The 12,408-nt window shown below is 39.2% G+C and overlaps 1 pseudogene; it reads right to left on the bottom strand.

Annotated features, from left to right (window-relative positions):
* Window positions 1-1,415: 1,415 nt before the first annotated feature.
* LOC130033782 (uncharacterized) lies at window positions 1,416-1,512 on the bottom strand (annotated as a pseudogene).
* Between the last annotated feature and the right edge of the window lie 10,896 nt (window positions 1,513-12,408).

Below are 12,408 nucleotides of genomic sequence, written 5' to 3' on the forward strand. Positions count from 1 at the left end.
TTTGTATCTGTATTCACAAAGGAAAAAGGTCTGCAATTTTCTGTTTTTGTGGTGTCTCTGTCGATTTGAGTATTAGGGTGATCTTTGCCTCATAGAAACTATTTGGGAGTATTTATGTTTCTTCAATTTCCTGGAAAATCTTAAAAATGTTGGAAGCAGTTCCTCTTTAAAGGTTTGAAATAGTTCACTATTGAATCCATCTGGGCCCTGGATTCTGTTTGGGGGTATAATTTTGACCATCATTTCAATTTCCTTGGTAGTGATAGGTTCAAGTATTCCAAATCTTCTTGGTTCAGCCTTGGGAGGTAATTGGAATCCAATAATTTATCAATTTATTCAAGATTCTCCCATTTCCTGCTGCAAAGATTCTCAAAATAATCTCTGATGATCCTATGGATTTCTGTACTTTCTATTAGGATACTCCCCTTTGCATTTCTGATTCGATTTATTAGAATTCTATCTCTTTGTGTCTTTGAGAGGCTTCTCATGGTTTATTGATCTTATTTATTTTCTCAAAGAACCAGTTTTTGTTCTTATTGGTCTTCTGGATTGTATTTTGGGATTCTAGCTCATTGATGTCTGGTACAAGTTTTATTATTTCCTTCCTCCAGCCTAGTTTGGACTACTTTTTTTGGTTATTTTCCAAAATCTTGAGCTCTAATTTATTCAGGTAGGCCCTTTCTTTCTTCCTGATGAATTCTGGCAGAGCTATAATCTTTCCTCTTAACACTGCTTTTGCTGTGTCCCACAAGTTCTGGTAGCTCGTGTCCTCATTCTCATTTGTTTATGGAAATTTTTAATTTCCTCTTTGATTTCTTCCCTAAGCCAACGGTTGTTCATTACTTCCCTTAAAGAAAATATTTCCTTGCTGAGCTTCAGTCTGTTTGATCTATCGAGAAGTGACAAAGAAGTGTTGAAATCTCCTACTAGTATTGTGTTACTATCAATGTTTTTCTATAAGTCTATTAGAAGTTGTTTTAAAGTATTTTGCTGGTCTGTCATTAGGATCATATACATTGAGGAGGGTGAGTTTTTTCTGATGTACATATCCCATGATCATTAAGAAATGACATTCACTGTCTCTGATAACCTTTAGCTTGAAGTCCATGTGGTCTGATACTAGTATGGCCACTCCAGCTTTGCGGAGGTGATATTTTCTTGAAAACTTGTTTCCCAGCCTTTTACTTTTAGTCCATGGGTGCTTTGATTGTTCAGACATGTTTCTTGCAGGCAGCAGAATGTTGGGTTCAATTTTCTAATTCATCTTCCTATTCTGTGCCTCTGAATTGGCACATTTCATCCATTGACATTGAGAGAGATTGTTGTTTTGGGGATTTGTGCTCTCTTTATGTATAATTTTTGTACTTGTGGGGATTGTCTTAGCTTAAAGTATACTTGTTAATTCTTCTTGCAACAAAAATATGGAATGCTTTACAAGTTTGCATGTTATCTCTGTGCAAGGACCATGCTCATCATTGTATCATTTCAATTTTAGTATATGTGTTACCAAACCTAGTAGGAGTAAATTTTTCCATATTTTTCGCTTCTTATTACTTTGAGTGTTGTCCTTCCTCACTCCTATGGCAGACAATGATTCCTAATCAAGGAATGTATTTCAAAGCAGCATGAATAATAAATAGATTTAGAATTTTAATGTCCCAGAAATAAAAATATGGTTTTTACTATATTATCGTTTACCATACCCTAGGCATCAGTTTTACAAAATAATTCTTTTGGAAGATGGTATATGAGTTTGTTTAATGTTGTTCCCTGAATCCTTCATTAAGGACATTAAAATAGAGCCTTTTGCTGTTCTCACCTCAGTCCTGTGTACACCTCCAGGAAAAGGTGAATGGTGTTGTCTGCACTTTGACCACCTTGAATGTATGTAGGATTTTTCTCCTGAAGGATGAGGTGAGGATCATATTGATGATTTCATTCCACCTTATTACAAGTTCAACTTGAACGGAAGGTGAGACTCATGAGACTCCTATAAAGGACAGAACAAAGGGTCTCAGTGAAGTTTAATGGCCAACTCATATTAACAACATAGATGACTCAAAGTAACCTGTGTGCATCTTTGTGTGTAGTGAGTTTCATATCTACTGATAGTGATTGTCAGTCATGACACATGGGCCAAACAGACCTGTAATTAAAAATCTAGTTCTCTGAGCAGAGTGGGGTCTCTGAGGTGATTGAACAAGTGTGTAGTAATTTATTGCTAAGCACATAAGTATATTGAATGATGTGTACTTTTCAATCTAAAATTAATTCCAAATATGTCTAAAACGACAGTGTCCTGACCTCGCACCTGGCTTTCGTCACCGAGGCCCCTTGGAGGTGCCGGGGGTGAGTTTCCCTCACCGCCCTGATTAGAGCCCCGGCAGCTGAAGACCTCTGCAACCAGCCATAGCTACGCTTAAGACCACCCTTCCCAAGCTTGAAGGAGCCTCTTGCATGAAGGAACTGGAAGAGGAACCCAGATGTGCGGGACCGGGGGATGAGAACTCCATGGCTGCTCAGATCAAGACTGTGCCCCCTCCTTCCAAATCCCCCATCTTCTAATAATTAAGTGCTACAACCACGAACTGCTCCTGGATCCATGTAATGCCATCAATGGCCAACATCCAGAGAATGGATCTTATTTAGAAGACAGCAACTCTGATAGTCCAGTTCTCACTCTCAGAGAACCTGGTAGGCTTCTGTGAGTATTTTGCCCGCATGGCGGAGTCTTTGTTTCTGGTCACTGTTTCTTTTGAGGTACAGAAGCTGCTTAATTTAAGATAGTTCCCTTTGTTTATCTCTGTTTCCAGTTGCTTGGCAAGTGGCGTGTTATATTTGAAGATACCTTTAGCTTCAATGTTGTGGAGGGATTTGCCGACCTTGTCATCAATGAGCCTGAGGGATTCTGGTCTGATGTTGAGGCCTTTGAAACATTTTTATCTGACTTTTGTGTATGGTGTTAGGTAGAGGTCTGAGCCATTTTTTTTTTTGCATGTATCTGTCAAGTTTTTTCTGCACCGTTTGTTCAGAAGGACTCTCTTGATCCACTTCACATTTCTTGCTCCCTTATCAAAGATTAGATGATTATATATTTGAGGGTGTGTGTCAGTATATTCAATCCTTTTCCATTGGTCTGCAGCTCTGCCTTTGTTCCAGTACCATGCTGTTCTCATTATTATCGTTTGTAGTAGAATTTGAGGTTGGGGAAGGTGATGCCTCCATTGTCTTTTCCCCAAGAATTGCTTTAGCTATTCGTGTGCGTTTGTTGTTCCATGTGAATTTCAGGAGTGCTTGATCAATTTCTTTGAAGAATGTCATGGGTATCTTTATAAGGATCAAGTTGAATTTTTACAATGCTTCGTGAAGAATTGCCATTTTGACAATGTTAAATCTCCCATTCCATATGCAGTATATATGTTTCCATTTCCTCCTGTCTTTTTTAATTTCCTGATGTATAGGTCCTTTACCTCTTTAGTTAAGCTGATTCCAAGGTTCTTGATTTTCTGCGGCACGATTGTGAATGGGATTGCTTTTTCATGTCATTTTCTTCTCTCTCATTACTTGCATATAAAAAAGCCATAGACTTTTGGGTATTGAGTTTATAGCCTGCAATTTTACTATAAATGTCTATTGTCTCTGGGAGATTTTCATAGAGATTTTAGTATTCCCTGAATATAGTATGATATCTTCTGTGAATAGTGAGAGATTATTTCTAAATTTCATACATGAAAAACCCTTAATATTTTTTTCTTATCTATTTTCTCTTCCAAGTACTTCCAGTACTACATTGAAGAGAAGTGCCAAAATGAATTTTTACTTAGCACATTCTGTCTGTAAATTTCTATGCTAAGAACGGTGGAAGAAACAGTGATATCTTAGTAATTTACAAGTAAATTATAAAGACAGATAATTTAAAAGAATTTCTTTGTATAAATTTCAAAATGTGTAGCTTTTATTAAATATATTAAGAATAAATTGTAGGTCTTGATTATACCATGAAGATTATTTTCCTGTTAGAAGTTACCCTTCTAAAATGCAATAAAGAGACACATTTTGAAAATGTTGATTATTCGTTAATTCATTCAATGAATGTTTGTAGTCTGGTTGTGCAGTGCCTGCAGGAAGTCAACCTGTACCCTCAGGTGAGTGCATCAACAGTCTGATGGTGTCTTCATGCTTCCCGATAACCTCAAATGGCCACTGTGCCTCTGGCTGGCTCCCAACAACTCAGGACTACGTTTCCCGAGAAATTAAATTCCCGAAAGATATGTGGGAGCCATGTTAACAAACCACCCCAGGCTCAGCTATACAAGCTAATGGATTGGTCTTGTTTCAGAGACCCATAGACATATCTGGAAGATATCAACAGCCACAGTTAACCTTGGACCTGCAAAAGGCTGAAGACACTAGGGTAAATCAGAGGGAGGCAGGTTAGTTTGGTGCCCACCCAACCAGAACCCAGTGCAGCCACTAGCTCCCACAATCCAAAATCGCCACCATGCTCTCCTCTGGTTTCCATCGTCTAAGGATGGCTCTCACTGAAATATAACAGCTGAAAATTCGGATATGCGGGTTTTGTCACTGAAATCTCCAGGCTTTCTCTGGGCAGGATGGGCATCCCACCCCCACTGCCCTGTACTTACGGAAGCCTCAGCAGTCATTTCCATACCTCAAAGCTACTCCAGGCTTACCTTCCTGATAAAAATGCTAAATTCCTTGAACAAACATGATGACCTCTTAGTACCTGTACGAGACCCTTAATGCACAAAATAAAAAGGACACAGAGAGAAAGAATTAAAAAGCCTGCTATAGAGACACACTGGGGGTTGGGGTAGGGTGTTGGGGGATGGTTTTAGGGAACCAGGAATATTGGTTTTGGGAAATGTACACTAGAGGAGGGACTGATGTTGGATCGTTGTATGACTGGAAGCAAATTATGAATAGATTTGCAATGGTCTATCTCACAGATATTCAATAAAACATTAAAAATATATATCCTTCATTTGTACCTCAGAATACTGATGAAACTTTAAAACCCAGCATATCTATTTTTGTGTTCTCTGTAGGAAAAAAAAAATGTTACTCACCTGTGTGCCAATAGCTTGTAGAAAGCTAAACCCAAAGATATATCAATGACTGTCTTTGGCATGAATACTGTAATTTCAGCTATGTTATGTTTTAGAATCAGTTCATGGACAAGACGTCAAGAGGAGCAGTGGCAAAGTGCATCAATGTTGAATGGATAATGTTTCAGGAGCTTGCAAGGGAGATGGGAAGATTTGGCATGAGTAAAGGGAAGAAACAGAAGAGTGAAGTACTAATAAGTATCATGAGAAAAATGCAAGGGAGGACATTTACTGGCAAGTGTCACACTCTGTTGAGATTTTGGTGAGGATAAGTATTAGAAAGTATCTTTCCCATTTAGTGGTAAAAAGGTAACTTTGATGGGTGTATTTAAAATTTACTTTAACGATTAGAATTACCAAGAGATACAAAGTTACAAAGTTGCTCATAATTGAGTTTCAGTCATCTAATGTTCTAGAACCTTTCCAGTATATTGGGGCATTTTTGAAGGAATATCCCTGGTGCGAAGACTAGGGCATCTGAATCTTAACACATTTCACCAAATATATGATCTGTACTCACATGATTTACACTGTCTCCCCTGCTCTTTGATTTATGTTTTCATGCAATATTTCCTTGTGAACCTCACCTCAAGTGAGGCTCCCTAATTAAGACAAGTACATGTTTCTGGGGCACTACATATTTTTTGGTTGCCTGGAGAGTCTCTAAAGCAATGCTCAGGAGGTGTGGGGGCCCCACAGACAATTTTCAGAAAACGTGGCCATGGTGCTTGGGGTCCTCTGAGGCTATACAGCCTTTGATACTCTGGCAATCAGGTGGTGCTGGGAGTCAAACTGAGTGCATGTGAGACAAGTTCCATAAGCACTACACTATCTCTTGCAGCCCTGGGTATTAGATTTATGTCATCATTCTGAGGTCCTCCCTTTTGTCAGAAAGCAGAGACTTGTGCAGGAGAAAGTGGAAGAGACTTTAGGGTTTAGCTAGGTTGACTGAGTAGCTGGTGATACCATTAAGATTGGAACATAAAGTAAAAATAAAACAAGAGCCCCGTGCCTTTTCCCGCTGAACTCGACACCCTCCACAGGGGTACACCTGCGGACAACACCTGCAGCAGCTCCTTTGGACTATCCATCACCTAATCAGCCCTCCCCTCCAGGTGGGTAGAGGGAGCACAAGCCAGGTTCAACACTGCTCCACTCCTCACCCCCAGCCCCTCACCTTTTCCTGCAGAACTGGACACCCTCCTGCAGGGGACACCTGAGGCAGCTCCATGGGATTTTTCATTGCTCCTCCTACATTCCAGGATCCTGGGTGGGAGTGACCCTGGGATGGGCCAGGGGCGTGACCACCATATAGGGAGCGTTTCCTCCCAGAAGTGGGCGTGGCCTTCTCCTGGGTGTCCAGCCCCAGTTATATTTCCCAATCTGGGCTCTCAGGACTTTCATCTCTCACTTTGTCGCCTAATACCGACTAAAAATTTCTGACCACCTCTACTAGAATACAACAACATCCCACTCGCCTACTCCATTTATAACAAAAGACCTGTATGAAATGTGCTGTACAAGCTCAAAACTAAAAAGTACCTCCTCCAAAGCGCAAATCTCCACCACAAGGAGAATATGAAGAAAAGAATCCCGAATCCCCAACCGAGGTTTTCCACAATTGCACTCTCTTTGATAAAGAATTCCAGGATAAAATGCAGAAGGTGTTCAAGGACCTACTCAAAGAGTAAATGGAAGAGATATCCAAAGACTAAAAGAAGAAATGAAAAAAAACAATAGAAAAGAGAGCCAAGAAAATACAGGAAGAAAAGAGAACAGAATTTTAAAAAGCTACAAAAAGAAGATTCACAAATAAAGGATTCAGTGGATGAAATTAAAAAGTTAGTAAGTGCCCATAGCAATAGGATAAGTGCAGCTGAAGTTAGGATCAGCGAGCTTGAAGGTGAGCAACAGAAATCCCACTGGGAAGAACAAGCAATAGCAAAAGACCTCAAAATGGCTCTAAGGAGAATCAGAGACCAAGGGAATGACGCCAAGAGGAACAACATTAGAATCATTGGAGTACCAAAAGGACAGGGAAACAACCCCAATGAAAAAGCTAGAGTAAAAGAAACCATTGCTGAAAAGTTCCCAGAGTTAAGGAAAGCCGACATCCAGATCCAAGGAGCCAGAAGGGTACCAGCTTAAGGAGACCCCAGAAAAAACACTCCAAGCATATCATAGTCAGAACGATGGATGCTGTGGACAGAGACACAATATTACAAGCAGCAAGGTCAAAGAAGGAAATTACATACAAAGGAGAACCCCTTAGATTCACAGCAGACCTATCAGTGGAAACCCTCAAAACCGAAGGCAATGGTTGTATATAGTGAAAAAAATTCAAAGAAATGAACGCCTCACCGAGAATACTCTATCCAGCAAAACTCTCACTCAAATTCGATGGAACGATACACCACTTTTTAGATAAACACAAACTCAGCAACTTCATACACTCAAAACCAAATCTAAAAGAAGAACTAAAGGGGCTCCTGTAAGAAAAGAAGAAAAACACGTGTAAACACAAACAACTCCTACAGGAAGATGGCACAAAACCTTATGACAATACTCTCCCTTAATGTCAATGTCTAAATGCACCTACTAAGAGACACAGAGTGGCAAAATGGATCCAGAAACTGAAACCAGCATTCTGCGTTCTACAAGAAACTCATCTGAACAATCAGAGCAAACACAGACTCAAAGTGAAAGGATGGAAAACAATCCTGCAAGCAAACAGCTCCTTCACAAAAGCTGGGATGGCCACACTAGTATCCGACAACATTAATGTCAGGCTGAAAAAGATTAGAAGGGACAGCGAAGGCCACTTTCTCTTCATCAAGGGATACATACAACAGGAAGAAATCATACTCTTAAATGTATAAGTACCTAATGAAGGAGCAGCTAGATACTTAAAACAACTGCTAACAGATTTTAAAGAGGACAGTGCTAGCAACACAATAGTAGATGGAGACTTCAACATCACCTTATCACCTCTGGATAGATCAACAAGAACAAAACTCAGCAAGGAAACATTGGCTTTGAATGAAGAAATAGAAGAGAAAGGACTTATAGACCTATACAGGGCTTTACACGCCCCAAAGAAAGAATACACTTTCTTCTCCAGTGCTCCTGGAACATTTTCCAAAATCGACTATGTGCTAGGCCACAAAACATACCTCAATAGAATCAGGAAGATAGAAAGAGTATCAACAATCTTTTCAGACCATGATGCACTGAGGATAGATGTGAATCACACACAGACACGGACAACCAAATCGAACACCTGGAAACTAAACAAGTCACTGCTGAACAATGTGTGGGTCAGGAAGGACGTCAAGGAAGAAATCAAATGATACCTGGAAACAAATGAGAACGAAGACACGAACTACCAGAGCTTATGGGATGCAGCTAAACCCCTATTAAGGGGAAAATTCATAGCTCTGCAAGCATATCTACGGATGGAAGAAAAGATGCACTTAAGCAACTTATTTCACAGCTCAAGTTCTTATAAAAGGATCAAGAAAAGGAGCCTACATCGGGCAGAAGGAAAGAGATCATAAAACTTAGAGCAGAAATCAACGACATGGAAACCTAAGAAACAATCCGAAAGATCAATGAAACCAAGGGCTGGTTCTTTGAGAAAATAAACAAGATAGATAAACCACTAGCAACACTCACAAAGAAACTGAGACAGAGAAAACTAATAAACCGAATCAGAAATAAAAATGGAGATATCACAATGGAAACCAAAGAAATTCAAAAGATCATCAGAGACTACTTTGAAAGTCTGTATGCCAAGAAAAAAGAGAAGTTAGAAGAAATGGATAAATTCCTGGATTCCTATAATCTCCCAAAAATGAGTCAAGAGGATATAAAATACCTGAATAGACCTAGTCATAAAAATGAAATTGAAACAGTAATCAAAATTCTTCCCAAAAACAAAAGCCCAGGTCCAGATGGATTCACTACCGAATTTTTCCAAACATTTAAAGAGGATCTACTGCCCGTCCTTCTCAAACTTTTCCAGGAAATTGAAAAAACAGAAACTCTCCCAAACAGTTTCTATGAATCCCATATCTCTCTAATACCAAATGGAAACAAAGACACCACGAGAGAAGAAAACTACAGGCCGATATCACTGATGAACACGGAGGAGAAGATTCTGAACAAAATACTAGCAAAGAGAACTCAACAGCTCATCAAAAAGATCATACACCATGACCAAGTGGGATTCATCCCGGGGATGCAAGGATGGTTTAACATTCGGAAATCAATCAACATAATCCATCATATCAACAAAAGATAAAAATCATATGATCATATCAATAGATGTAGAGAAAGCAATTGAGAAGATCCAGCATCCGTTTATGATGAAAACCCTCGCCAAATTGGGGATAGAGGGGACTTACCCCAATATAGTTAAAGCCAGCTACCACAAGCATACAGCAAGCATCATCCTCAATGGGGAAAATCTGAGAGCGTTCACCCTAAGATCAGCATCGAGATAAGGATTCCAACTCTCTCAACTGCTGTTGAACATAGTACTGGAAATACTAGCAATAGCAATTAGGCAAGCAAAAGAGATTAAGGCCATCCAAATGGGAAAGGAAGAAATCAAGCTCTCACTATTCGCAAATGATATGATACTATACTTAAAGAACCCTAAAAACTCTACCAAGAAACTCCTAGAAATGATAGACTCGAGAGTAAAGTTACAGGTATAAAATAAATACCTAAAAATCCATGGCTTTACTATACACAAATACTGAGAGAGAAGAAAATGACAAGATGAAAACAATCACATTCACAATTGTGTGCCAGAAAATCAACTACATAGGAATTAGTTTAACTAATGAAGTAGAGGAACTGTACAAAGAAAACTACAAAACGCTGCTTCTTGAAATAAAAGAGGAAGCGAGGAAATGGAAAAATATCCCCTGTTCATGGATCTGGAGAATTTATATTGTCAAAATGGCAATACATCCAAAAGCACTGTACAAATTCAATGCGATCCCTATTAGGTTATGCATGACATTCTTCAAAGAATTGGAGCAAACTCTGCTGAAATTTATATGGAACAATAAGCCCCCCACGAAGAGCTAAAGCAATTCTTGGTTAAAAGAAAATGGGAGGAATTAACCTCCCGAACCGCAAACTTTACTAAAAGTAGTAATAATTAAAACAGCATGATACTGGAACAAAGGTAGAGCTGCAGAGCTATGGAACGGGGTTGAATATACTGACATCTCCCCTCAAACATATGACCATCTAATCTTTGAAAAAGGGGCAAGAAATATGAAGTGGAGTAAGGAAAGTCTTTTTAACAAATGGTGCTTGCAAAACTGGACGACTACGTGCAAACTACTGGCTTTGATCTCTGCCTAACACAATGTACAAAAGTAAGATGAAAATGGATCAAAGACCTAAACATCAGACCGGAACCCATAAGGTACATTGAAGACAAAGTTGGAAAAACCCTCCAAGACTTTGAATCTAATGGTATCTTCAAGGATGTCACGTCACTGTCCAAGCAAGTGGGAATATCTTAAACTAAGAAGCTTCTGCACCTCAAAAGAAACAATGACTAAAATACAGAGAGAGTCTACAGAATGAGGAAGGATATTCTCCAAATACACATCTGAGAAGGGGTTGATATCAAATATATACAAAGTACTGATTGAACTCCACAAGAAGAAAACATCCAACCCCAACAAAAAATGGGGCAATGAAATGAACAGAGACTTAATCAAAGAAGAAATCCGAATGGCTAAAAGGCACATTAGAAAATGCTCTACATCTTTAATCATCAGGGAGATGCGGATCAAAACAACAATGAGATATCATTTCACACCACAGACACTGGCCCACATTCAAAAAAACAAAGGCAACCTTTGTTGGCATGATGTGGCGACAAAGGGACCCTCCTTCACTGCTGGTGGTAATGCCGACTGGCTCAACCCTTTCGGAAAAAAGTAGAGATGATTCTCAAAAAATTAGAATTTGAGCTCCCATTTGACCCACCAATACCACTCCTGGGAATATACCTTGGAGAAGCAAAAAAGGATAGTCGAAGTGACCCCTGCACTTATTTTTTCATTGCAGTACTATTTACAATAGCTAGAATATGGAAAAAAACCCGATTGCCTGAGAATAGATGACTGGTTACAGAAACGTTGGTACATCTACACAGTGGAGTACTATGTGGCAGTTAGAAAAAAATGAAGTCATGAAATTTACTTACAAGTGGTACTGCATGGAAAATATTATGCTAAGCGAAATGAGTCAGAAAGAGAGGGACACACATAGAAAGACTGCATTCAACTGGTTAACATAAAGTAGCAAACTAAGAGAATAACAACAAGAACAGCTGTGATAAATACCAGGTTCTTCACTCCATGGCTTAAATACCAGCCTCACACTCTAGGGGTAAAGGCAGCTCAGATAGAGAAGGGAGCACCAAAAAAAGGGTGCTGAGAAGATCCACCCAGAATGGGAGATGCATGCTGACAGCAGTCTATAGACAGAACATATTGCCACCCAAAGTCTCTCCTACAGATTATAGCACCGAAAAGGAGAGATAGAAGAAAAGGGAGTGCCCTGCCACAAAGGCAGGGCAGGATGTGGGATAGGGGGTGTGAGGGATACTGGGAGTGGTAGGGGTGAAGAATGGGCTCTGGTGTTGGGGTGGGTACTCAATCATTGTATAACTGAAACCCAAGCACACAACTTGTAAGTCCACAACTGTAACTCATGGTGTTTAATAAAACAAAACGAAACAAAATAAAAGAAGAGAAAGGTCTAACAATAGCAAACAGGATTGTAGTACTCAAAACATTTGGAAACAGGAACATTGGCAAGTATTTTCAAATAAGCATCCAGGAGAGGATGTAGCATTGTGAGTGAACAAATCTACTGTATGGATTCATCTCATCCACGAAATGGAAAATGACAATGTGTTACAGTGACAAATTTTCAAATAAGATATATACCATCTACTTTTTGCTGTGTTTCTATGCTTTGCCAAGTATGATTCTAATTTTTAAATTTACTTTAATAATTAAAACAGTATTTGCCTGCATTAATCATTTTAATTAATGTTTTATTGAAATGTTTTTAAAATTATTAAAAATGTATTATTAAAATGTCATTTTAAAAAACAAACATATAGTCCAAACAGCTATTGCAGTATGTAGAGGGTGTATACCTTGTATGCAGCTAACCTGAGCTCAGTCCCCAGAACCCTGAGCCTGCCAGGAGTGATCTCTGGATACAGAGTGGGAAG

Source organism: Sorex fumeus, unplaced genomic scaffold (genome assembly GCF_029834395.1).
Source record: "Sorex fumeus unplaced genomic scaffold, SorFum_2.1 ptg000054l, whole genome shotgun sequence".
Classification (NCBI taxonomy): domain Eukaryota; kingdom Metazoa; phylum Chordata; class Mammalia; order Eulipotyphla; family Soricidae; genus Sorex; species Sorex fumeus.